The sequence below is a fragment of the Heterocephalus glaber genome, unplaced genomic scaffold (assembly GCF_053883595.1).
Source record: "Heterocephalus glaber isolate CG9 unplaced genomic scaffold, H.glaber_assembly_v1.0 deba00001472, whole genome shotgun sequence".
Taxonomy (NCBI): Eukaryota; Metazoa; Chordata; class Mammalia; order Rodentia; family Bathyergidae; genus Heterocephalus; species Heterocephalus glaber.
Genome location: NW_028258315.1, coordinates 12,301,286 through 12,325,798, shown reverse-complemented (window position 1 = coordinate 12,325,798; position 24,513 = coordinate 12,301,286). Strand labels below are relative to the sequence as shown.

Genomic DNA, 24,513 nt, shown 5'->3' with positions numbered 1-24,513 from the left:
CTGACTGAAGGAACGGTGATGGATACGCACAGTAATGCAGAACACTGACTTCCTGTAAGAGACAGAATATTGAAAGAAAGTGGGAAATTGTCCAGAGAGCTGTCACGATCCTTTTGACCTCAAGGAGCATCCAATTTAAAACTGTGTTAAATTTGTCCTCCAGGAATAGCTGTCACTACTGAGATGCAGCATTTCTAAGGACAACCCACTAGTGCTTTGACAGCATACCTAGGAGCAGTCCATAAATCAAGACCTGGATTTTCCCTTAGTTCAAACACTCCTGAAGTCAAGCTATTCTGGAAGTTTGAGCCAAACTTCCTGAGCTGTCTTCTGTGGGTCTTTCCAAGGTAATTTGGAGATGCTATTTTCCTATATAAAAATACTGTGTTTCTTTATGGATTTGATAAAACTCCGAAAATAAGAATAGTACATTTAAGAACAGTTTTCTTAACTAACTTGATAGCTGTTAAAAACTGAGTTATGCCTCTTCCCAAGTCATATGTGGAGCTCTTAAACCAAATTATCTTAGAATGTGACTTCATTTGGAGAACAGGTCTTTAAAGAAATGATTATGGTTAAATAAAGTCAAAAGGGTGGGCCTAATCCAATACAAATGCTGTCCCTGGAAGAAGAGATTAGGACACAAACAATACATAGACCAAGGAATTACTATGTCATGATACAGTGAGAAGCTTTCCATCTATAAGCCAAAGACAGAGGGTTCAGGAGAAACCAATCCTATGGACACTTTGATCTTGAACGCCTTGATCTTATACTTTCAGCCTCCAGAACAGTGAGAACATAAATTCTTATTGTTTAAACTACCCCAATGGTGGCATTTTGTTATGGCAGCCTTAGCAAGGAAGTACAGTTGCTATTGGTTGTTCCTTAGCTATGGACTATCCAAAGTGGTTTTCTTCTTTATTATCAGTAAGAAAGCTCTGATTTTTAGTAAAACACAAACCTATTCCTTCCTTCATTTTCTGTCACTTTTGCTTTCATCCTAAATAGTTATTAACACCTATAGGCTAGGACCAGGTGGAGTTCAAGTTCCCAACTTATTAAGAGGAAAACTCTAGGTTTTTATCATTTGTTTCTCTTTAGTACCATGGAGAAGGGTAAGGATTATGTTTTTATCACTTTATAAGTGAGGAACTAGAATCAATTGAATGATTTATTGAAGGCATAAGACTGAATTTTTAAAACAAGACTTTCAATTCTACTTTTCTGCTGCTCCTTCAACATTCCACTCTTCACCTGACATTGTAATATTTCCAGGTTTGGAATTCTTTTACAGTACAACATTTGCTTCTTTGTTTTTGAAACATTATTTTTCTGCAAATCTGTTGGATTGATTTTTCTGTTCTCTTAATTTTGGGCATTGGTGTTATGTTTGCAGTGGGTTTCTTAGAAGACACCATCTGCCATTCTTCATTCTGCCTTCTCAATGACAAATTCCAAGGGAGAATTTTTTATCCACCTAATTTCCTAGAGTAGCCCACAGTACACCTATAAGACCTTTCATTGAATCCTTTCTGTTACCACCTTTCCTGCAACTGTGGATTCTGAACTTTATAGGAAGCTAAGTACCCATGGAATGTCAAAGCAAAAGACTTTGTCACCTTTAGATCAACTGTACCACTATTTTACGGTTTTTGTGTACGAGAAGGAATTTCTTTTATGGGAAGCATTACTTCTCCATATTAGGAGACTAAAAAGAAAAAAAAATCACAGTTCTTATAGACAAGGACACAAATTCTCTATTGTCCCTAGTGGAGCCTTGGGACTACTAGTATCTAAGGATCATTATGGCTGCATCTGCATGGCCCCAGAGGTGAAAAACTTCTAGGAGCCCTGAGCCCAGCAATTTCAAGATAGCTCCAGGGCAGACGCACAATGAGCAGCATGGGTGAAGCAGGAAAATCAAACTTGCTGCACCAAACTACATCCTTGGAAGTGCCTTGGGGCACTTCAGAAACAAGGGATATGCTGTCTTTGCCCGGCCACTGCTGGTGTGGTCCCCTAGCTTGGATCATGAGGGTGGTGTGACCCTGGCAGAGAGTGGGTAGAGCCCCAGGAGTCTGGGGAGAAGAGTTACTCACTAATGTTCTCTGTGGCTTAAACCAGCTCAATGGACTCCTGTGTCTAAAACCTGGGGAGAAAGATGCTCTTCAACTAGAGGAATAGATATACTAGTGAGTTAATTCTGAAGCATGTGGAGAATCACAAATGTTGAATTAAGGTTTCACAAATGTTCTTTGTTCTTTGGCATATTAAAGACAAAAAATACCTGTTTTTAAAATATTTTGTGGTCACTAGATACCATATATGATAAAAACAATAATAGCAGGTACTGATTAATATGCTACCTTAGCCAGACTTGATACTATGTGTTATTCTATTAGTGCATTAATTCATTTACTTCCACACAGTCTGTTACCATCCAATTTTACTGATGAGGAAACTGAGTCATAGAAAGGTCAAGAAACCTGCCTAACATTACTCACTGAACATATCTGGCAGGATTTGGAGCCCAAACTGGCTCAAAAACTTAAAATTTCAACCAAAGCACCTTTATTACCTTAAGGACTGAATTTTCAAAATCTGTCATGTTTCACATCTTCTGACCAGCTGCCCTATAGACACTTGAACTACCCCAGATAGGGAGAATATATGGCATCTAAACTGCATCTTCTGACTATCCCTCATAGGAAAAGCAATGCAACAATCCTCTGTAAAACCAGGTTGTGGGCACAGAAAATGTGAGTACCAGAACTGAGGCAGATCACCAAATTTTAGAGAATTAGAGGGAAATAATGTGTCCAAAGCTAAAACTACTCAGAGCTTGCTGTCTTACAGTAGGGATCATCCTTTGGAATGTCAGCCTTCAGTATAACACTGAGGTAGCAAATGCAGGTTATAAGCAAGTCCCAGCAGATGGAAATCTGGAGAAAAGGAACTCACTGTGCTGACATTAATTATTTAAGGACTGCTTTCTTGAGGGACCACTCCTGGCCTTTAAAATGGAGCCTATGAGTGTTCTTATACATTACAAATATTTATAATATTATAGTGCCTATGTTTCAAAAAGTAGGTTTTAATTAAAAACCTCACAATGTTTTTTTGGCTTTGTTGTTTTGTTGGGTATCAGGACGCGTAGGAGTAATGGGGCCCAGTGGAGAAAAGAGCACAGAAATTCAGACCCACAAAGTCTTTTGAATTTCCAAATGTGGTCTGTGGCCTTGGAGATTTAAGAACTCCAGATTCAAGACCATACAAATGATTCACACATCCAAGCATCCTTTCACAGGGATAACTACCACTCTACAGAGCTGTTTAGATAGCGTCAACTCAAATAGTTTGCTCTCGACTGGAAGCAAGGCAAGAAGGGGTAAGAGTAGCACAAACCTGGATATCTCTTGATAGATACTATTCTGAGAACAGTTTTCCTTTTGGTTCTAAATAGCACCATATTTTGTTTAGAGCACCTTGTGTGGCCGAACAGAAAAACAATGAAAAATAAACTCTTCCAAACTAATGCTCTGGGTATTTCTCAAGCTCTCTAGAATTCATTAAAAAACAATTTATTAAGACAATTCTTATGTTGAGTGAAGCTGTTATCAGTTTTGTTCCTCCCCATATTGATTTTTAACTCTGTGCAGCAAACCTCAAAATGCCAAGGCCTGAGATTAGCTGCTACCAAAACCTCTTCCTTGTTCATCCTTGGTTTTTGAAGTCATCTTTCCTGTGCCATTCACAACTTCCCCCGAGCCCACCTTCCCCAAAGCAGCAGCCTGGACTCAGGTTTTCCCTTTCCTGTCTCCTTTGGTCAGAAACTTCCCAAGCTTCCTGAGAGCTGGCTGCCGCAGCAGCAGAGATGGGCTCCCAGCTCCTCCACTGCAGTGAGATTTGCAAGGGAGTCTCTTAGGTCTGAAAAACATCACCTGGGTGGGATCAATTTGGTCTAACTTGACTGACCTACACTGACACCAGGGCATACTCAGAGCCAGGTCTGAAAATCAACAGCTATCCGCAACGCAGCTCCAAACCAGGAAAATTCTCTAAGCCAGACAAAGCATAAAACCCATACCAAACCCACCTGACAGGCTGAGAGCAATGAAATTATTTCAGACCCCAATGCCTACCTTAAGGCTGCCTGCCCAGAGCTCCGGGCTCACACATGCATTCTCCTCTCTGGGTCTTTTCTCGCTCTCCAATAGCTGAGCTTTCTCAAACTGAGCAACAGTCTCCTCCCGCGTCGGGCTCTGCCAATACACATGCTACACACACAGCCTTGCGGTGCCAGGAAGTCCCTTCTTCCTTCCCGGCCGTGCCAATGCCCTGGCCGTTGACCAGCTCTCTGGCAGAGCGGAATGGGTAAGGGAAAGCAGCCAGCGGGACTTGGGGGACGGATTCAACTCACCCAGGACGAGGTGGCCGCCCGTCGGAGCAAGAAGGGTGCGTTTCAGCCCCCTTCCCTTTAACCCAAGCCTCCTCCCCCGCCCCAGATGGTTTTCCAGCCCGCTGGCAGACGCCCCCCTCCTCCTGGGCGTGACGCCGGCGTGCAGCCCGGCGGGACGCGGCGGGACGCGGTGGTGGCCCTCGCTTCTCACCTTCCCCGAGCCCGTGCTCAGAAGAAGCCCGGCTGGAGTCTCCACGGAGCCCTGCCTTTTACAGCACACGGGAGACCACCGACTCCAGAAGCAGAGGACATTTCGGAATGAAACAGAAAGTCACTCCGGGATCCAAACCCGACCCTGGACTGCCCTTGGCCGCCCCCAGCCCTGCCAGGGAAGAGGGAAGACTCTGCCTGCCCCTCCCAGCTCCTGAGTGAGGATTCCCGGAAGGAAAGTGCAGTGCAAAAGTCTCCACTCCAGGGCCCAGCTTTTTCACTTCTTGTTCTTCTTCCTCTCCCTCTTCTGCTTTTTTGAATATTTGTTCAGCTTTTTAACATGCGGTTTGTCTCCTTCTGCAGGGAATTATTCAGTGATCCCATGACCTGACTCCCCTAGCCCTTATGTAATTCCAATTGTGCCCTTTGAGTTCTGATCAGAAAGCTGCACTTGCCTCCTGGGAGGGACCCAGTGCCCCCCAGAGGAGGGGAGGGAGAAGTGAGAGGGAGAGACACTCAAAACAGCAAACAGTGACAATTAACCGTTCTAGGACCTTCCCTAGGGGCTGCTTTATGCAGTGTGCTTGTATTTCCCCCAGTTTGGTTCTCCTTCCTAAATGCCAGGTGTAACAAGAGCCACTTCCTGGACTTTCTGTGCATCCCATAAGCCCCTGGGTGGATTTTCCAATGATGGGGGTCTCGAGAGTTGAAAAGCCTGGTGTAGATTTATAACACAGGTATAAACAGAACTTAAAACCTATAACACTTATAATTGTCGCCAGGTATCTGAATTCTGTGATGTGCCAAAGGACAACTTGGGTTGAGGGCCTGTAGCCAAACCTCCTGCCTCACCTTTGATCCTCATAAGCCCTCCCCAGGCCACCTCAGATAAACATATCCAAGTCAAAATTGCTTGCATGCTGTGCAAACATCCTTAAAAGCCAAGCTCCCCCCCTGAACTTCCAACCATGTCATAGTCCCTGGGGCCAGTTGAGTGGACATTTTGAAGCTACCACCATTTTGGGTGAAGGAAATGAGACTCACTGCCTTTGGTCTTGAGTTTCCTGGCTCAGCATCTGTGATCTGCCCAAATGACACCTATTGAGGGTTCAAACATAGAACTGGCCCATGAATGAGAAACTCTTGGAGAAACTGAAATGGCAATAAATGAGCAGAATACTGAAAGCCTCCTGAAATGTGAGGATCAAGTTTAAAAACCTCCAGCCTGTTCATTTGTTCTGTATCAGCTCCAACATGAACTAAATACATGGGGTCTCTGGTCCCTGATTCCCCTACAAGTCAGTGAGGCCTTATTGCAGCATCTGGCAAGGAGGGACAGGATTTTCAGGTCTAAGAGAGCAGATGGTAACATCAATTAGTCTTTTATTTTTCCTCATTTGTCTCCTCTTCTTCCTTCTGCATTCCCCATCCATATCCACCAAAGGAAATTGCTCTCCCTTTCCTGGCTATCTCTAGCCTTGTAAGGAATGTTAGATTTTGTTACAGTATTAAAATAAGGGTCATGTGATGGATAGAGTATCCCAAGGATCACTTTTTAAATCATCACTACCTGCTCGTATATCCCTCTGAGGTGGGCATGGGTTTGTTGCTATTCTTCTTATCCTGACTCAGAGAAGCCAGTGACATGGATGGGAATTAGAAGTCATGTCTCCAGTGCTCTGGTTTGCAAAAGAAGAAAGACCTGTTTATATGAGAGAAAAATAGAAATGTACAAAGCTGATGGCGGATTGATGTCTGTTTATGTCTCACACTCCAGGTGTAGTAAATAACACAGAAGGTGGTGTGGCAGTTGCTATGGTAACCACTTTCTTAGTAAGAATAAGTACACATCTGAAGATGTTAGAAAAAATTAAGTACTGAGACTTTTCTCAGTAATGGGCCATAGTAGAAAATATGCCCTTGGCTTATGTATAGTCATTAAATATTGATACTGCAAGACTCGAATTTCCTAAACTAGTACTGGACAGTAAAAATATAATGTGATCTTAAAATTTTTAGTATTCACATTAAAGAAAAAAAAGTGGTGAGATTCCTATTTGTAATATGGCTGATTTAATCTCATGTGCTAAAATATTATCATTTTATACATAGTCAATATAGAAAGTAAGAAGATGTTTTGTATTCCTGTTTCCACACTACATCTCTGAACTCTAAGTGTATTTCACACTCACATTCCATCTCAGGACCAGCCAGCAGTCATATGGAGGGAGTGGCTAGCACCTTAGATAGGTCAGCCCGAGATAATATTTGGCCATTTTGGGGTTAAAATATGTTCTTTGAGGACATATTTGCCACTCCCTCCTTGGAATTTTTAGAAATATTAATTGCACTCATTTGGTTCTAGTCCCATGGCATAAACCAAGTGGTATTGTCTTAGGTGGAGCAGGAAAATATCAAATAAGCTTGAACTTGAAAGAGTATTAAAGATTCAGCTTCTCTCATGCCATCAGAGGACCAGAAAGAATACAAAATAAATCTTGGGTTTGGAAAATGTCCCTTCCCTGGGGTGCCCCACTGGGCCAAGTTAGGGTCCTCAGCTATGTACCCTTGGCCTCTGCTCATTTACCTCTGCCCTGTAACAGACACTCAGTCTTATCAAATCTGTCACCTTCCTCAAACCAGAGAGGCTTGGCCAAAACCCAAACCATTCCAAGAATCCCTGCCTGGTCCCAGCCTCCACTTTCCCTCTGAATTTAAGTTCATTTTCCACCTGGCTTTAAGTGTGAGCATGTATCAAAAGCAGACTTTTAATCATATAGTTTCTCTGCTTAAAGGTTTCAGTAGCAACCTAACACCTTTCAAATAAGATCCATGCTCTTTGCTGAGAGACACTGGGAATTATAAACTGGGATGGGGAACCTCTCCACCTCATCTCCTTGCTGCGCATTCTTTCATTTTACTCGGGCTACATGCTTGGTGGTCCCATGACTTCCAAGATTCGGGAACTTTGCTTAAAGCTGTTTCCTCTGTTTGGCATGCACTTCCTTAAAACGTCCACCCTTTACCAAATAGCAAAATCTTTCAAGCCTTGCCGGCAGCTTTTCCTAATCTTATAGTTTTCTCCTTTGGGTTATCATATCACTTTCATGAATAGATTCATCATACTATTTATCACAACCTATCATAATCACATGATAGGGGAGATAAGGTTCTCTTCAACACTAGAAACCACTTCCCATTTGCCTTGAAATTCACCTTGGGATGCAGGATTATTTTTATGAAGTCATAGGAGTAATTAATGCCTGAAGAATTCCAATACTCTTTCCTTCTCATTTCTCCCTCTTCCAGTCCTCTAATTGCTTGGTTCCTTATAATCATCATCATCATCATCATCATCATCATCACCATTACACATATTAGCCAATATTCACATATTGTCCAATATTCACTTATCATGTATCATACACTGTGCTAAGTATTTTATATACATTGCATTTAACTCCAACAACAAATCAATAAGGTAGGGACTTTTTCCCGATTTTTCATAGATGTGGCACCTTGAATAGCTTCACTCTGTCAAGAAGTGTGCTAAGCTCATTCTTATAAACACCAGTGGTGACAGGTTGATGATACCTCCTAGATGTGTGATGTCACAGCTTTCAATGTTAGTCAACTCACTTGTAAACAGGTGAATACATGTGGCTTTTGTTTTCTACAAAGTTTCACATTCTTAGCTGGGCAGGGAAGCTTAGTTTGCGAGTATTTTATGTAGAATAAGAGCATAGTGGATTTGATTAAAGGCATGAGAAGTCCTACCATGTGGATATCAGAACACATGATCTTTTCAGTCAGTCATTTATGCATTTATTTAAAATTTATTTACTTGGGGATTTATTTCTGTGTCTTCAGTACATTCTATATGATTCAGTTTACTGGTATTTTACAACATGTAGGGCCAAGCACCACATGTGATGCAGATGTGGAATAATGAGATATTTCATTCATTGTTGGCAAGGATGTGATTAGTACAAGTGCTTTGGAAGGCAGCTTGGCGATTTCTTACAAAACTAAACACACTCACCATGTTATTTGGCAATTGAATACCCACTCCTGGCAACCCAAAGGATTTGAAAACCTCATATCCAACCAAAAACTCACACACAAACAGCAGCTTCATTCATAACTGCTGAAACTTGGATGCAATCCACACGAATGGATAAGTAAACTGTGGTACGAACAATGGAATATTATTCGATGTTAACAAGACTTGAGTATCAATGTATGAAAAGACACGGAGAAACCTAAGTGCATGTTACTAAGTGAAAAAAGCCAATCTGAAAAGTGACTATTTTCAGATACTGTTTGAGTCTAACTGTATAATATTCTGGAAAAGGCAGAAACTATGGAGACAGCAAAAAGATCGGCAGTTATGATGGCGGATACAGGTCAACATGCCTTTGTTCGAACACGTAACACCGAGAGTGGGTCACAGTGAAAACTATGGGCTCTCGGTGACTCTGGTATGTCACTGTAGGGTCATGTTTAGGGTCAAATACAGCACCCTACTGGTGGATGCTGATAATAGGGGAAGCTGTGTGAATGGGGGATAAGGTATATTAAAAAATAACTCTGTGTGTTCTTCTCAATTTTGCTACAAACCTAAAACTACTTCAAAAATAAAAATCCATTAAAAAAACGAAGGGGCTTGAGAATGTGCCCAGGGGCCCAGCATTCATTGGGTTCTAGCATCATCTACAAATTGTTTTCCCAGTAGACTTTCCATTGTTCAAGTGTTTACTGTTTTCCCTACTTTGTTTCCGCAAAGGGGAACCAAACTGCATGAAGGGCAGTGTGAACACCACAGGCTTCATGGATTCTTGTTGAAATGAAATGAAGAGAAAATGCACGAGATGCTTCACATAATAAATACTGTACATGTTCTGACATACACAGACAGCATGGTGGCCTTGATGTCAACAGAGGATTATTATCAGTGAGGTTCCTAGAGACTCTCAAGGCTGGCTCACCCTTAGACTTGGATGAAAGGTAGGGCTAGGAGAGCTAGGTGGGGCTGGAGGAGGCACTGAGTCCTGGGAAAGCCAACACTTTCTTGGAGTGCATCCAGGAAGAGACTTTCTGCTCATATCCCTCCACCTCTGGGGGCCCTGGGTCACCACTGCTTGACTTTTCAACACATCGCACATGAGGGGAAGGCCTGAGAACTTCAGCCTCTTCCTCTGCACCAGAGAGATGAAGATGCAGTGGATTTCTATGGATGTTACAGCGGCTCGTGTCTATAGTGCTTGGTAGAGTGACTGGGTAATGTGTGTTTCAGTGAAAGGACTATGTTTCTTCTCAAATGGTGTTGGATATCCACAATCATGATAAAGTTCTGGAACTGGGATTCCAGAGCTCAGAAGACGCCAATAGTGTTGTGGATTCCACTTTTATTACTGCATCTTCTTTCAACTTGTGGTCAGCACCTATAAATTGTCCCTTCTTTCTTTCCTTTTTCCATTCCTTCCTTCTGCCATCTTATTTTCTTTTCCGCTTGCCTTCATTCTCTTTAACTCTCCCCTGTCAATTTATTATCTTTAAAACGAGTTAATTTTGTCCCTTGTTATTCTTGGCCAGCTAACTAAGGCTCTTTGTATTGAGATCTTCTTGCCAAAGCCATATTAAGCTCAGTAGACTGCTAAACTTAGACCAGCCTGCTTCTCCTCTGCCATAGAAGGTCTGCGATACCACGAACGAGAAATGTAGGAGGCCACAGGATTCATGTTCAGAGCAAAAGGGCTGCTGCACAGCACGCTTCCCGGAATGAAGGCAGAGCCTGACAGGAAAAAGATCTGAGGACTCTAGCCTAATCCATAACGGAGCAGTTACTACCTTGCTCCCTGCCAAGCTGATGCCACTGCCAATCTCTGAAGCCATTTTTCACACTGCTTTTCAGCCAGCTCAGCATAGTATCTCGGTGACAACTTCACTTTGGGAGAGTAACGGGCAAAGGCAGTTTTCCCACAGGGTTAGGCAGTTTCCTTGCTCCCTTTAATTCTCTCTGAAGCCTCATGTGGAATTGATGTCATGACTTAGGTCCAAGTAGGACTAGGACTGGAGGGAGACACTGGAGGGGAAAATAGACACTCAGTGACCCATATAATAGGATAAATGAATGAGGTTGTCACATACCGTGAATGCAGGACTAAGAGACCTGGACTGAATTCTAGTTCTGCACCATCTCACCCGGGGGAGGCTTTTTAGCCTCAGCTGAGTAAGCTGGAGGAAGATTCGTGGTGATGTTTGTAAAGCATCCATCGGGGTCAGGTGTAGAGCAGGTATTGATTGCCCCTGCTCAGCCTGGCTCCAAAACTCTCTTTCCTCACGTATAAAATGGAAAGAGATGATGCCTTTTGGTAGAGTTCTTTGGTTGAAATTAAATGAGATCTCCAGCAAATGTTAGTGCTACATGTGTGTCTCCCACAAACTCCATCTTGAAGATTGGATTTTTCAGAGGAACATGGCAGACCATGTCTCCCATCTCACATGTTCTTCTGGAACCTGGCCACTCCCCCATCAGTGCTGGGACCTAATTCCTCTCTCTGAATCTGAGTTGACTCGGAACTTCCTTGGCCTCAGTATGTTATAATTCTGTGGGGCTACAGAGGCTGTACACAAGACTGAAAGCTGGCACTTAACTAGATTTCATTTCTTGGTGCTGGGGTGGACCCCAGGGCCTCGGGCATGGGAAGTATGTGCTGTAACACTGAGCTACACCTCAGCCTGCCTCACTAGTTGTACTATTTCCTCTTAAAGCTTCAAGTAAGCAGTGGGTTGTGCTGAAGTTGCCAAGGTAGGACGAAGCCCAGCCTAGTTTGTGTGGAGACAAAGGGAGTTTCCAGACCTTCCAAACAAACTGCTCAGCAGTTGCTGTCTGGCTGTGGCCTCACAAGATACTGAAAGCAGAGACACTCACCAGAGTCCTTCCTACTTCCTGACCCTAAAACCAGGGGAGATGATAAAACAATTGTTTTAAGCAGCTCAGTGTTGGAGTGATTTGTTATGTGGTGAAAGATGCCAGGGACACTCCAGTAGCTATTTAATAAAAACCCTGAACAGGAGACCATGACAGTATCAGGTGTGTGGTGGTTAAGCTGATTGTGTTAACTTTATTGGCTTGGGAGCTGCGGTGGTGATTAGTAAACCAATTCCTGAGTGTGTCTGGATGGGTCATGGAGGTATGACCTTGGGTACTATATCTGGTCCTTCACCCTTTCCTCTGTGGTGTTGTTTCTCTGCTCTGCTTCCTGGCTGCCATGAGCTAAGCAGCTTTGCTCTGCCAGGGCCTTCTGCCATGATGTTTCTGCCTTGGAGCCAACTGACCATGGACTGAATCCTCTGAAACTGTTGGCTGAATTAAAACTCTCCTCTTTTAAGCTGTGGATACTAATATTGTATCCTAGTAACAGGAAAGCTAACAATTACAAGATGTGATATGGCAGTGGCAGATAAGGCTTAGTCATTTTTCCAGTCACTGGGTGAGGGATGCTCCATTCTTAGGTGATTCTTCTTTTTTTTTTTTTTTTTTGGTACCGGGGATCGAACTTGGGTCCTTGCTCTTGCTGGGCAGGCGGCGGAACCACTGAGCTAAATCCCTGGCCCCTAAGGTGATTATTCTTCTTCTCCCTTGAATCCTACCCATCCCAGAGTTGTGGGATGTTTGTGTTTGTACATTTCTGCTTATGTGTGTATTTGTGTGTAGTGGGATGAGAGGAGTCAGCTGCTGATCCAAACTGATTTGATTATTTTTTTTCCAGGTCATAGAAACTGTTTCTTTTTGTTATGTCTTAAAATTATCAAACCACTTTGGTTTAAAAATATATTAATGTTAAAGTTTTCAAAAGTTGTTTTACATTAACATTTATATGTTCTTTGAATTTATTTTAAATAGAATCACAGCCGCTTTATTGAGACTCTTTCCGTAATTGATACTGTCCAGCTCACATGCATCTGTGGCCAGTTTATATCTATATCATATTTAAAGGTTCTACACAAGACTCCCTCCCCCCCCAGGAAGCGTCCCAAATAACCACCAAGGCTTTGAGCCTTCGTCTTGCTCTGCCTTTGCACTGAGTGCCTGTTAGGAGAACAGTGTCTCCTGAAAGATGCTGTCCTTGGATTATTGCTTGCTGTGTATTCTTGGGAATTTCTTAGTCTTAGGTTTTACCTTCATTGTGGTGAAAATTTCTGGAGAATGGGAACCAGATTTCCTATTTCATTATAGCTCATTCCCACATGAATTCATTACGCCTGACTATTTTAGGGCTCTGGTTCAATCTTCAAACAGTTCTGTTAAATTGTATTTTAAAATGCCTTTGGGACTTGGCACGCCAACAAAAAACAGATATAAATTGCTTAGAAGTAAAATTTTATATATTACTGTTATCAAATATTCAAGTATTTCAGAGAGCCAGCGCAGCCCTGTGTACATTAATGAAATGAAGGTGCTGAACATTGTATGAAACAGAGATGATGAGCCTAATTGGAAGAGAAATATGGCCTTTCCAATGTTTACACCCTCCTAAAGGAAAAGAACATTGGGTTTAAGGCTCAGGCCCTGGAATCAGGTAGGACTAGCATTTAAATCTTCACCATTTTTATGGTGGACCTCTGACAAGTTCACATTTTAAAAGGAGGAATAAAAACAATGCTTAGGCCATAAGACTATTGTCAGGGTAATGACGTGGTTCATGGAAACTACTCAGAATCATAACTGACACACAGTAGACACACATCTTGGACATTGTTTGTCATCAGCACCACTGCCACCGCCACCAACAATGACCCTAATGCAATCACTTTGATGAGTCTTGCTCCTGAGACCATAGAGCTGCCTGCAACACACCCCTTTCTTTTTCTGATCACACTGCCTCCCATTTAGACCCTTTCCCTTTGACCCCAGACTCTGTACAACTACATCTCTTGGTCATCATGCTAGTGTCATGCTAGTGGATTGTTTGAACTGTTTCAAACAATCCAATCAATCCTGGGTGCTTGGTATAGCACGTCCACTATCAGCCATCACTGGACCCTGAACTTCCTTGACTGTCTGAGCCATCATCACTGATTCATCAAGTTCTTCTAGGGCAGGAAGTGTGTTTTGACTAAGGATGCAGAACTATCCAATCCCCTAGTCTGGTGGCTAGTGAGTTCAGGTTTCCTTCAGAGATGTGGATATGTTCATCAAGCATCTACAATGGACCAACAGAACAGAACCTTAATATTGAAAAAGAGAATGAGATCAGAAACAACATTACAGCTCCATTGTTCATTCAACAAATGGTTATTAACAGCATATGCACCTACAAAATGTTTGTAGGCTCTGGATACACAAATGCAAATAAAAAAGATGAAATTTCTGCCCTCATAAAGTTTTCAAACCAGTGGGAAATCACTGCCTTCATCAAGTGGCCTCCTGAGTTTGAATCTGTGTTGCTCACTACATATGAAAATTGCTTAACCCTTCCTGAACCTCATCTTCTTAGGATCATCATGTGGAGTCGGTGAATTGATAAAAGTGTACTGGCTACTTGCCATAGCACCTGCCAAAGTACACGTTGCTTCTTCCAGCAGTCATAAGACTTGTAGCCACTGGAGTTAAGAGTGTCCGGTTCTTAAACTTATGAGTGTCTGGCTCCCTCATTTGTGCTTTCAAAGGGCTTTTCTAATGACTGAAGTTTTTGGTCTTACTACTTGGGGTTTAGATTTTCCTTACAAGTCACTAAATCATTTTAATACTCATTCAAAAATAAAATTTTATTTCTCTGTGTATTTTTTCATACCTTTTTATCACCAACTTCATTAAATTTTTTGCAGGAAGTCATTCTTCTACACATTAACTGATATAAAAATAGTGTAACACACACACACACACACACACAAGAACAGGAATAGGTAATGCTGCTTGGGAAGCCAGCATGAAGTGTTGGGTTATCTATGGGTTAACTTCCCGTATAAGTAGTGCAAGAGAAAGCCACAGAAGGACGCAGGGAGAAAGAGCTCAGTGGGCTATGTAGTAATTGATGGACAGTCCTTCTTTTATGAAGAAGTTGAAATAGTACAAAATCATATTAATGATCCATGGGGCCTCCAGTGAAAATCTACCACCATCACGGTACTGAGTGTGTAAAGTCTGCCTACACCGCCAAGCCCTCCATCATACAGGACACTACATTGTGATTCTTCTCTTGCTTTCCATGATAGTACTTATCACTTATCCCAACCCACATTTATTGTTTCCACTGACTACTTTTCATCCCTTTTTCTTTCTTTTCTCTATTCACCTACTTCTGAAATGGTAGATTTTTCCCTCGGTCCCTCTCCTGGTCTCACTCTTTGCTGATTGGTCTTACTTCTGATCTTCTCATCTACTTGTCTAGTCCTCCATTCTACACCAATTCCCACTTCTCTAATTTGCAGCCTAAGGCTCTGTGACTAGAATAGCACAATAATCTCACTGATTTTCCATCTGCAAATGGCTCATGTTGCTCCTTTGCCTTTTATGCTGGCACCAAAGTCATCTTCTTAAAACCAGGCTGGTGTGTGACACCTTTTCTCAAAGGAGAGAGACTACTACTTCCCAATAGCAAAATATTCAGGTTGTTCAGCATGGCATTTAAGATCCTTCCTGACCTTGCTTATCTCTCATTGAATCCCTCCTAGATGCCAAATCTGCCATACCATACAAGCATACTACTTGGCCTTCTGTACGCTTTTCATCTTCCTCTCTAACTTCTCATCAGACAAAGCACTTCCCTTGTTCTTTATTTTTGTGGCACTGCCAATGTATGCTCCTCAGAGCACTGGTTTTTTGAAATGTTCTACTGAAGAAAAGGATTCTCTGGGGAATGTCATTGGGTATAACAGACCTCCAATTTCCTCCTAGTGGTTTTTTTTGGTACCAGGGATCAAACTCAGGACCTTGCACTTGTGAGGCAGGTGTGGTGCCACTGAACTAAATCCTGGGCCCCTTCCTGGAGTTTAATGTAGTTTAGCATTTCAAATACTCCAAGAAGTCCTGCAACAGATAAAGTGGACTAGGTTTGCATAAGCTAATGCTTCCTAAACATCAGAATCTTCTTTTCCTGCAAAACCTTGGGAACTAGGATTTAAATATATGCTTTGGGAAACATTGATCTATTTGAATCCTCTTCATTTATACTTCATTTGTTTATTATTCATCGACTCGGCACATTGATACCACCATGACTGAGAGAACTTTCTTGAAAGTGAGATGGACAGAGTCTCTGCTCTCATGGGACCTACACTTTTGCCTGAATGGCCAGTAAGTAAACACGCAATGGCCCAATGCAATTGGATGCAGCAATTGCAATTGCAATGCAAGAGCTATTATGGTATTGGGGAAATAGCAGAAGACTCTGTCAGTCTGGGGTGGTGGCTAGGGAGAGCTTCCTGAAGGAAGTGGTTTTATACAAAGACTGAGGAGAAGTAGGAATGCACAGATGGAAGTCAAGGGCAGAAAGGGAAAGTGACAAAGAGTCAGGGCCAACTGCTTGTGTGAAAGCACTGAAAACAGAGGGGGCCTGGGGGCATCTAAGGGGCTAAAAGAAATCTCAATCTAAAGGTGAGCACCAAGCGTCCCACTGCCTTTCATCCTCCCTCCTAGGGTTTTCCTGTCTTCCTCCCCTATGAAGGTTGGAAACAGTTGTCCAGTGTGTGTTTCAGCATTGCAGCAATCTGTTCAGATGATTATTTTAGGGGGGCCCAAATGACCCTTTGAAGCACACAGCTACATTGTCCATCTCCAACACTGTTAAAAATCAAAATAAAGATGTTTATTGTTTAAAATGTTTATAGATAATGTATTTACTTTTTAACTTATGTGATAAATGAAAGAATTAAATACAGATCTGTAATTGTGAATGGGGAGGAATTTAAAAAATTAACTCCACTGTTATTGAATCCTCCTTAACATATTTTCCATTCTTAGGCAGCTAGCCTTTGTCCACCAGCAAATAGAGAGAGGCCAAGCAGCAAGTGGGTAGACTGAGCTAGATGCTTGGAGTTAGCCAGAAGGGCCCAGAAGTTTTGGACCCAGGATCTCTCTCCACAGCCACCACAGTGGAATCCTGTGCTGTAATTTTCAGACACTGCCATTCAGCCTCTCCTGCTTTCCATGGCTGGAAGCTGGGAGTAGAAGAGTTGTCCTTTTGTCACGGGTGTACAGAGGCTAATGTCTCTCAGTTAATGAAAGGAAGTGATGCATGGCAGTGAGAACGTTGCAATTGTTTCCAATTAATCCCACCCGCATTTTGGCAAAGTTAATAATCCTTAAAATGATATGGAATCTAAATATGCAGAACGCTCTTCTTTTATCAGTCATTCTCCTATTGTTGCAGATAAAGGGAAAAATCTCCAAGGCGTGATGCCCAGAAGGTCTACAGATTTACAGGACCATAAATTCTTAAATACAACCACAAATGGAGAAGAAATTTACATGTGCCATTCAGATCTCAGGAATTCCCAAATGTTTTCCAACCCGTATAAATCATCATGGTTGACAGGTGTCAATTCAATCAGCAGTAGACGGATTATTTTCTTAGATAAACCATTTGTCACCGAAGTAGACACCCTCACGTTCATATAAAAGGAGGAAGAATATGTACGTTTTAATTTCATCATCAGTGCATTTTTGGACCCTTTGATGAGATTAAATCTTATACATATGAACACCCTCCATGCCATGTGGAACATCTGACCCCAGAGCTGCCACACATTTTTGTTTCTAGTAAAATACTAATTCCATAAGCATACTGTTTTAACCAGTTTAAGGTATGTGAATAAGTGCCATTTAGTAGACGCATATCATTATGCTACCATTACTACTATCTAGTTCCTTAACAGTTTCATTAACCTGCAAAGAAACTCTGTAGCCAGCAAGCAGTCACCCCCATATTCCTTCATGTCTCCTAGGTCCCTGCAACCACCTACCCACTTCCTATCTCTGTGGATTTACCTTCTTTGATTATTTTATGCAAATGCAATCATACAGCTGTGGCCTTTGTATCTGGCTTTCTTTCCTTAGCACCATGTTTTCATGGCCCATCCACACTGTAGCATGTATCAGTATCTCATCTCTTTTTTAGATGAATAATATTCCATTTTATGGATAGTCCACATTTTGCTTTTTCACACGTTGTTGATGGATATTTGGGGTGTTTGTGTCTTTTGGCTACTGTACCTAAAGCTGCTATGAACATTCATGTATTGGTTTTTGCTTGAACATTTTGTTTCAATACATTTGGATATTTACCTAGAAGCAGAATTGCTGGGTTATATGGCCATTCCATGTTTACCTTATGGGAAGAAGAATCATACTTTTAAAAAATTGAATGTCAACAGAGAGTTAGGTATGTAGCTCAGTGGTAGAACACTTGCCAAGCATGCACAAGGTCCTGGGTTCAAATCTTCCCCTCAAAAGAAATATCATCAGAATTTTGCAGAGATGAATGTGGATGGTAGGGAAAATCGACACCAGCTGCAATACCTCAGGAGAGCACCATAGAGTGTTCATGTGTTTTCATCATTCTGGGTCAGGAAGATTGATATGAATGATTCATTTCTCCAATAGCTACTTGGTTCTGTTAAACCTTGTTGTCAAACACTTGGACACTGCAGTTGGACTACATGAATTACAGCGCCAAGTCTGGCACTGATCAGCATGTGACCTTAAACTAGTTTCTTAACTTCTAAGATTTCATGCCATCACTTGTAGATAAAGGAACTAACTGTAACTAAAACATAGGATGGACTGTAGGCATTTTAAGTGGAGTGGTGTGTTTAAGGGACTTTGGCTAAAATGCTCAAAAATGTAAGTTTGGGTTTTGTGTATATTTCTTCTAATCCCTGTTGTGTTTCAGTAGCAGTGCTCATAAAAGTCTCATAAAATACTGGAATAAGCGGCATGCTTATGCCACTTAATGGAGAAGTCTTGGATCACTTTGAGGTTTATGGGACATTGTTGTATGAAATTTCTTTCCTCTTGTCTTTTCTTATTGGTGCTTCTTTGTTGAAATGTTTTGTTTCCTGAAGGGTAAGCAAGATATTTGCCGTTGGAAAGTCACTGTCAGTGAACACAGACAGAGATCATCTCTTGGATCCTTTCATTTAATCACTTTCAAGGTAAAGTAAGTTGCTGAAAGGAGGGGGGTTTATTGGTCCTGTTTTTACCTGCTCAAAGGTGTTCATATGTTGGGGAATTGCTTGTCCAAACAGAATATCCAATAGCTCTCTGCTTGTATTAAAAAATATATTTTAATGAATTTAGATTCACGCCTATACTTTGATTAAAAGCCCAATATATTGACCTTTTAGTCCCCAGAATATAATTTTCTAGACAATCACCTCTGTGCCTGCCTTCATCTCTACCAAGAGGAGGTTATATATCCCTTTGCCTGTAGGCTTGTTCTTGGATTATCATCCAACCTGGATTCTGATCACACTCTATCCTGACTCAAGCTCTTGGTGGCTCATCTGTCCTGATACACGCCCATTATTCACAATTACACAGCTTCCCAGAAGCCCAGTGTTATGCTTACTCAGTTTTTGGGCTCCTGTCCATTTGGGGAGCATTCATGCAAACAGGTAGGAAGTGACAAGTGAGAGATAATGACATTTGTCATGAACTCTGTCCTTGAAGCAATATATTGAGGAATAAGATCCCTCCATTTCTTCTTTTCCTTCAGTCAGCCTACCCTTGTCATGGCTTTCTGGTTGCCTCTCTTCACAGTAATGATATGCAAGAAAGATTCTTTCTCTACTTTACAGGGGTGACTTGTGCCATAACAAATGGTTGTAGGGAGCACTACAGTTACAAGGTGCCAAGCAATGGATATGATACAGGAAAAGTAATGTAGATTAAGTATCAAGCACCTACCTTGAATTTGTTACTATTCTGGGAGTATTCTCTAAAGGAGTATTTAACATTGGTCTGGTTTGGCCTTGCACTGGCCAAAGAATGTTTAGCCAGATGTGCTGGGGCCCAAGGCTTTTCTGTAGGTGAACTGACCAGGTTGAGTGGCCAAGGTCATGAACTTCATCAGTAGCAAAAAACTGCTTACACAGAATTGGTACTGTCGGGAGCTCAGTAAGCATAACATCTAAATAAAAATTATGTGCTTGCTATGTAAGCACCTTTTAAAGATCAAGTCCCTAGGCTTTACTTTTAACCATATTGTAATCCATAAAGCTAATAAATATAGACATTTTGGGGGGTCAGTGCTGAGGATTCAACCTAGAGCCACATGCATAGTAAGCATGTGCCCTACCACTGAGTTACATCCCCAGCTCTTACCTATTCTGAAGCCACTATAATCTTGGGTGATTATGACTCATAAGAATCACTTCAGTTTGTCCCAGTTTCTCTGTCTTGTCATCTGCTATAAGCACATTGCAAATATCTCTGTCCAAATGATAGTGAGAAGCAAGCATTTTAAAACCTTAGAACTGTTCCATGAACAGGAGGCTGAGAAGGTTGGATTGTACAAATGAGCACCATATTTAGAGCATCAATTACATCAAAGAGCATCAGAAAAATCTCTAACCTACATGCCCCTTACATGTCAGAGTCAGGCTGAGCGGTATGCAGGACAGAGAAATCCGTAGATGCACATTGCAACCTCTTCTTAGCAACACACAGAGTCCGAGCTACAGAGCACCAGGAGAACTTCTGCTCCCTTTGTGGAAAGCTTTGCATGCATTATGAATTCTAACTTGACTTCTGGTCAACCATCATAAAGCAATTTACCTCCACAAATATCTCACCAGCCTAAATAAAAGTCTTCCAACTTCTTATGCTATTATTAAAGTTATTCTAAAAGAAGAGTCTCTAAACCAATAGATCGAGGAGGTCCTGAGCAGAAACACAAACCTCTCACAAATGTGTTGTAATAAAAAGTTCATTTTTGAACATGGAGAGATGAAAAGCAGTTTTAAGAAGTCTTCACAATTCCACCCTACACTGTGAGTTATTTAATTGCGGTAGGAATACATGTACCAAGAATCATTCCTTAATTAGCCTAAACCTAAAACAGCAGTTGTTAAATGTGTGATTTGAGCTGATGTAATGGGGTGTGATTTTGCCGTTGTGTGGTAGAGCCAGCGATGTTGTTCACGTTTTATTTTTAAAGTTTGGGTAATTTTAACTTAAACTAACAGCAGGGGGGAAATGAATCATTTATCTGTCTCTTTTATTCCAGTCTCCTTTTCCCCCAAAGTGTTTCTCATAGCATCTACCTAGATTTGGAGGTGTTACTCTGGGTCCTGAGGACATGAGCATCTGGGATTTGATCGTAAATTGCATAGTAAACATTCTGAGACAGATGATTGTCACCCTGATTCATTATAATGGAAAAATATGCACTTGCTTAATTCAGTACATTTCCTTGATATAAAACTTGAACAATCAATAGGAAGCAGTTTGGTGTAGGAGGAAAAATCCTGGACAAGATGTCATGGAAGCTGGATTCAAGACCACCTGTGGCCATATTCTGGGGATGCGGGACACCTTTGGTACATCCTGGGTCCCTGGGCCTCATGTTGTTTGTATGCTGCCTTGGATTGCAGGATTCCCACAATCAGGTTCTAGGTGCTAGGATTCCCATGATCAGGAGACTACAGCAATAAAGAGGAGGGAAATGCAATGAAAGTATTCAGCTACTTGGACAACCTGCTGTTTTCCTCCCATTGCTACAGCCATTAGTCAGCCTTAGACTTGGCTGGGATTTTGACTGCTGAGGACAGTACTAGAGAGGAAGGTGACTTGTTGACAGTCACACGTCAGCACATGTGAGAGAGATGCCCGTGCTAGGTTATCTAAGGTGATCTCTCCTATTACAGAGAAACCAAATGACAACCGGATTAAAGCCTTTCCAACTGTATTGTGTAGTGGCTATTCAGTATCCTTAGACTAAGATGGGATCATAGGTCTTCAAATCTAGTAGTCTTGGTTCTGATCCAGTAATATTTTGCTACACAATGTGGCCTCTATGCATCCTATTTTTATTTTTTGTTTAGAGAAACTGTACCATGTATTCATTGAGAGTATGGGCCCAGTACAAAGATTTATATATGAATATTCATAGCAGCTTAATTTATAATAGTAAAAAACTAGAAACAGCCTCATTGTCCATTAACAGGTGAATGGGCAGACAGATTGTGGTATATCTATTCAGTGCAACACTGCTCAGTAATAGGAAAGGAACTATTTCATCTGCAACCACATGGATGAATGAGAAGACAATTCTGCTGAGTGAAAGAAGTCAGACAAAAAGGAGTCCATCATTTACATAAAATTATAAAAATTTCATGTTAATCTACAGTGATAGGAAGCAGATTCATGGTTGCTTGGAGATGGAAATATGGGGGCAGTGGGAGAGAGGAATTAAAGGAGCCATGAGAAACTTTGGGGAGTGAGAGATTTGCTTATGATCTTGAGAGTGGTAAATTTCAGGGTGGTATACATATATCAAAAGATATCACATTGTGCACCTTATGTGTCATTTATTGTATATTAATTATATCTCAATATAGCTGTTTCAAAAAAATAAAAGCCAGAGCAACCAAAGAGGGCTTGGAATTGAAACTCATTTCTCCCTCGACTAGATGTGTAATCTTTGTTGCACTATTAACCTCATCTGCAAAAGTGGGAGAGGTAATAAATAATTCCTACCTTATAAGGTGGCTTGAAAATTAAATAAATGAATGCTTGATAGGTGCTTAATAAAAATTAATTCTTATCATTTTCTAAGAACACCGAGGAAGGATTCTGTTTTATCTTTTACACTGCATTTCATTCCCATAAGAGTTAAGCTCTTTAGTCTATTTAAGGAACAGTATAGTTAGGCAATTCATACAGGCTTTTAGAGGTCTTCTCAGCATCCTCTCTGGGTACTTTACTTGGGCCATATTTCGTAAAATAGTAACTCTTTTCCAGTCACCCTTTTATTTTCTTTTATAACACTTATCGCCATTAATTATGTTATCTATTTGCTTGTTTGTTTAATCTCTCTCTCTCTCTCTCTCTCTTCACTGGAACGTGAATACCCTGAGACCAGAGACTTTCTTTTGTTCACTGTAATACAGTGTAGTCCCTCAATATGTGTGGCTTTGGTGCTGAATTCATGGATGGCTGTCTTGTCTCCCTTCCCTTGTTGAGGGTGGCAGTGTTGTGGTAGCTATGTGTGTTACCGTTGTTGACACTGTTGTCATGGCTGTGTTGTAGCTGTTGGGGTGTGTGTGTGGGTTTGTGCTTCCCTATGATTTCATGGATCTTGCCCAACACAGAGAGGCAGCTGGGCAGAAAGAAGACCTGAAATTGTTCGGATCATAGAAGCCCTAATCTCATTTTATCCTGGCTCTGGAGGAGGAAGAGACTACATAGGCTAATAAGGTATTTGAAAAATAAGATCAGAGCCTGAGACTGTCACTAAAATGAAGAAGACTGGAAATAAATATTAAGTTTTAGAGAATTGTGAACACGATGGCTCTGATGTGATGCATCCTGACTTTTTTAAATAGTTGATAAGAAAAAGAATTGGAAAAAAATTGAATCCAAAAAGTCACTGTAGCCCTCTGGTGGCCCTCAAAACTGCAGCCAGTTTGTTCTGTTTTGGGGAATTCATGACTCACCCAGGCTGTTTTTCTTTCCCTCTTTCTCTTTAATCCTGTCAGTGCAAGTTACAAATTTAACCTCAGAGTAGTTAATTCTTGACTTGGTTCCATTTGTCTACCTTGTCCTCCTCCTGCCATGTTTCCTGTGGATGCTCTTTCTTCAAGTTTATGGCTTCAGGAGAAGTGTGAAAGTGGCATTAATGCCAACCCAATGGTAAGTCTTCCATAAAGATGCACTGAAACACTATGCTATGGGATATATATATATATATATATATATATATATATATATATATATGTTCTTAGTGTGCCATTGTGCTGCAATCAGTCCTCATGTGAGCACTTTCATTTGATATTTGTGCATAAACAAATCACCTAAATTATCCTGCCTTAGCAATCTGAAAACAATGCCTTATAAATTAGTAGCAGACATTTCAGTGAATACAGAAGACTCCCTGAGTTGGCAATTGTTATCTTTTATATTTTAATGATCTCAATTGATCTCTTTATTGCAATTACATCCTCATTGTGTGTGTGCACAGATACTTGGATAACTTAGGCTAGATTAATAAATTAACATTACAATTATTATTATAGAAATATAAATAGATCAGTGGCTCCCACACCTCCAGATCCATGACTTTAATCCTGAAAAAAGAGAAATTGGCTGTAGAAAATTCTTTTAGTCTTCTTAGAACTGAAAAATGGGAAACTTTCTAAAATTCTAGAGGCACATAAAGGGTTTAGATGGGGCTATGGGTTGGATACTGATTTAGGTGTCTCCCAAAGGTCCATGATTGAAGATGGTACCACTAGGAGGTGGTAGAACCTCTAGATGCCGTGGTCTAGTTGGAGGTCTTTAGGTCTTTTGGGGTATGACCTTAGAGGAGATTGAGGGACCTCAATCTCTCTCCAAAACTGTGGAAAACCTTTTTCCTTTGTAAAGTGAGTTGCCTCAGGTATTTTACTGAAGCAATTCAAAGCTAATACAGGTGGGTTTTGTTTGGTTTGGTGCCATAACATCACTGGTTATCTATTGCAGATATACCTAGTTCTTCAAGGGGCTGTTTTATGTTATGACATTCAATCTGAAAACCCAGGGCAGTGGCTTTGATCACAGGCTCTTGTTAAGGAGTTGCACTAGGCAAAAGAAGGAAACATAGTTCCCTGCCAAGGGTGACCTCCTAGCTCAGTTCCTAGATGTAAGCGGAGCCCTGCACATAAGCCACAGCAGCCACCATGTGTGTATGGTC

The 24,513-nt window shown here is 41.3% G+C and overlaps 2 protein-coding genes across 15 annotated transcripts in view; one reads left to right on the top strand and one right to left on the bottom strand.

Moving 5' to 3' along the window:
- Positions 1 to 24,513, bottom strand: part of Phactr1 (phosphatase and actin regulator 1) — a 512,176-nt gene that overhangs the window by 296,755 nt on the left and 190,908 nt on the right. For 2 of the 9 annotated variants that reach the window (XM_013073206.3, XM_087181171.1), the window contains exon 1: positions 4,146 to 4,321. The exons of 4 other annotated variants lie outside the window; for them this stretch is intronic. The gene's annotated coding sequence lies outside the window, so the exon portion shown is untranslated. Of the gene's footprint in view, positions 1 to 4,145; positions 4,322 to 4,423; positions 4,542 to 4,613; positions 4,762 to 24,513 lie in introns of those variants that run through there. 3 more of the 9 variants (XM_087181169.1, XM_087181172.1, XM_087181170.1) reach the window with 3 other exon arrangements.
- The window catches only part of LOC147826194 (uncharacterized), a 28,769-nt gene continuing 27,135 nt past the window's right edge, over positions 22,880 to 24,513 (top strand). For 5 of the 6 annotated variants that reach the window (XR_015439099.1, XR_015439095.1, XR_015439098.1 and 2 more), the window contains exon 1: positions 22,880 to 23,474. The gene's annotated coding sequence lies outside the window, so the exon portion shown is untranslated. The remainder of the gene's footprint in view (positions 23,475 to 24,513) is intronic. The other variant, XR_015439097.1, reaches the window with a different exon arrangement.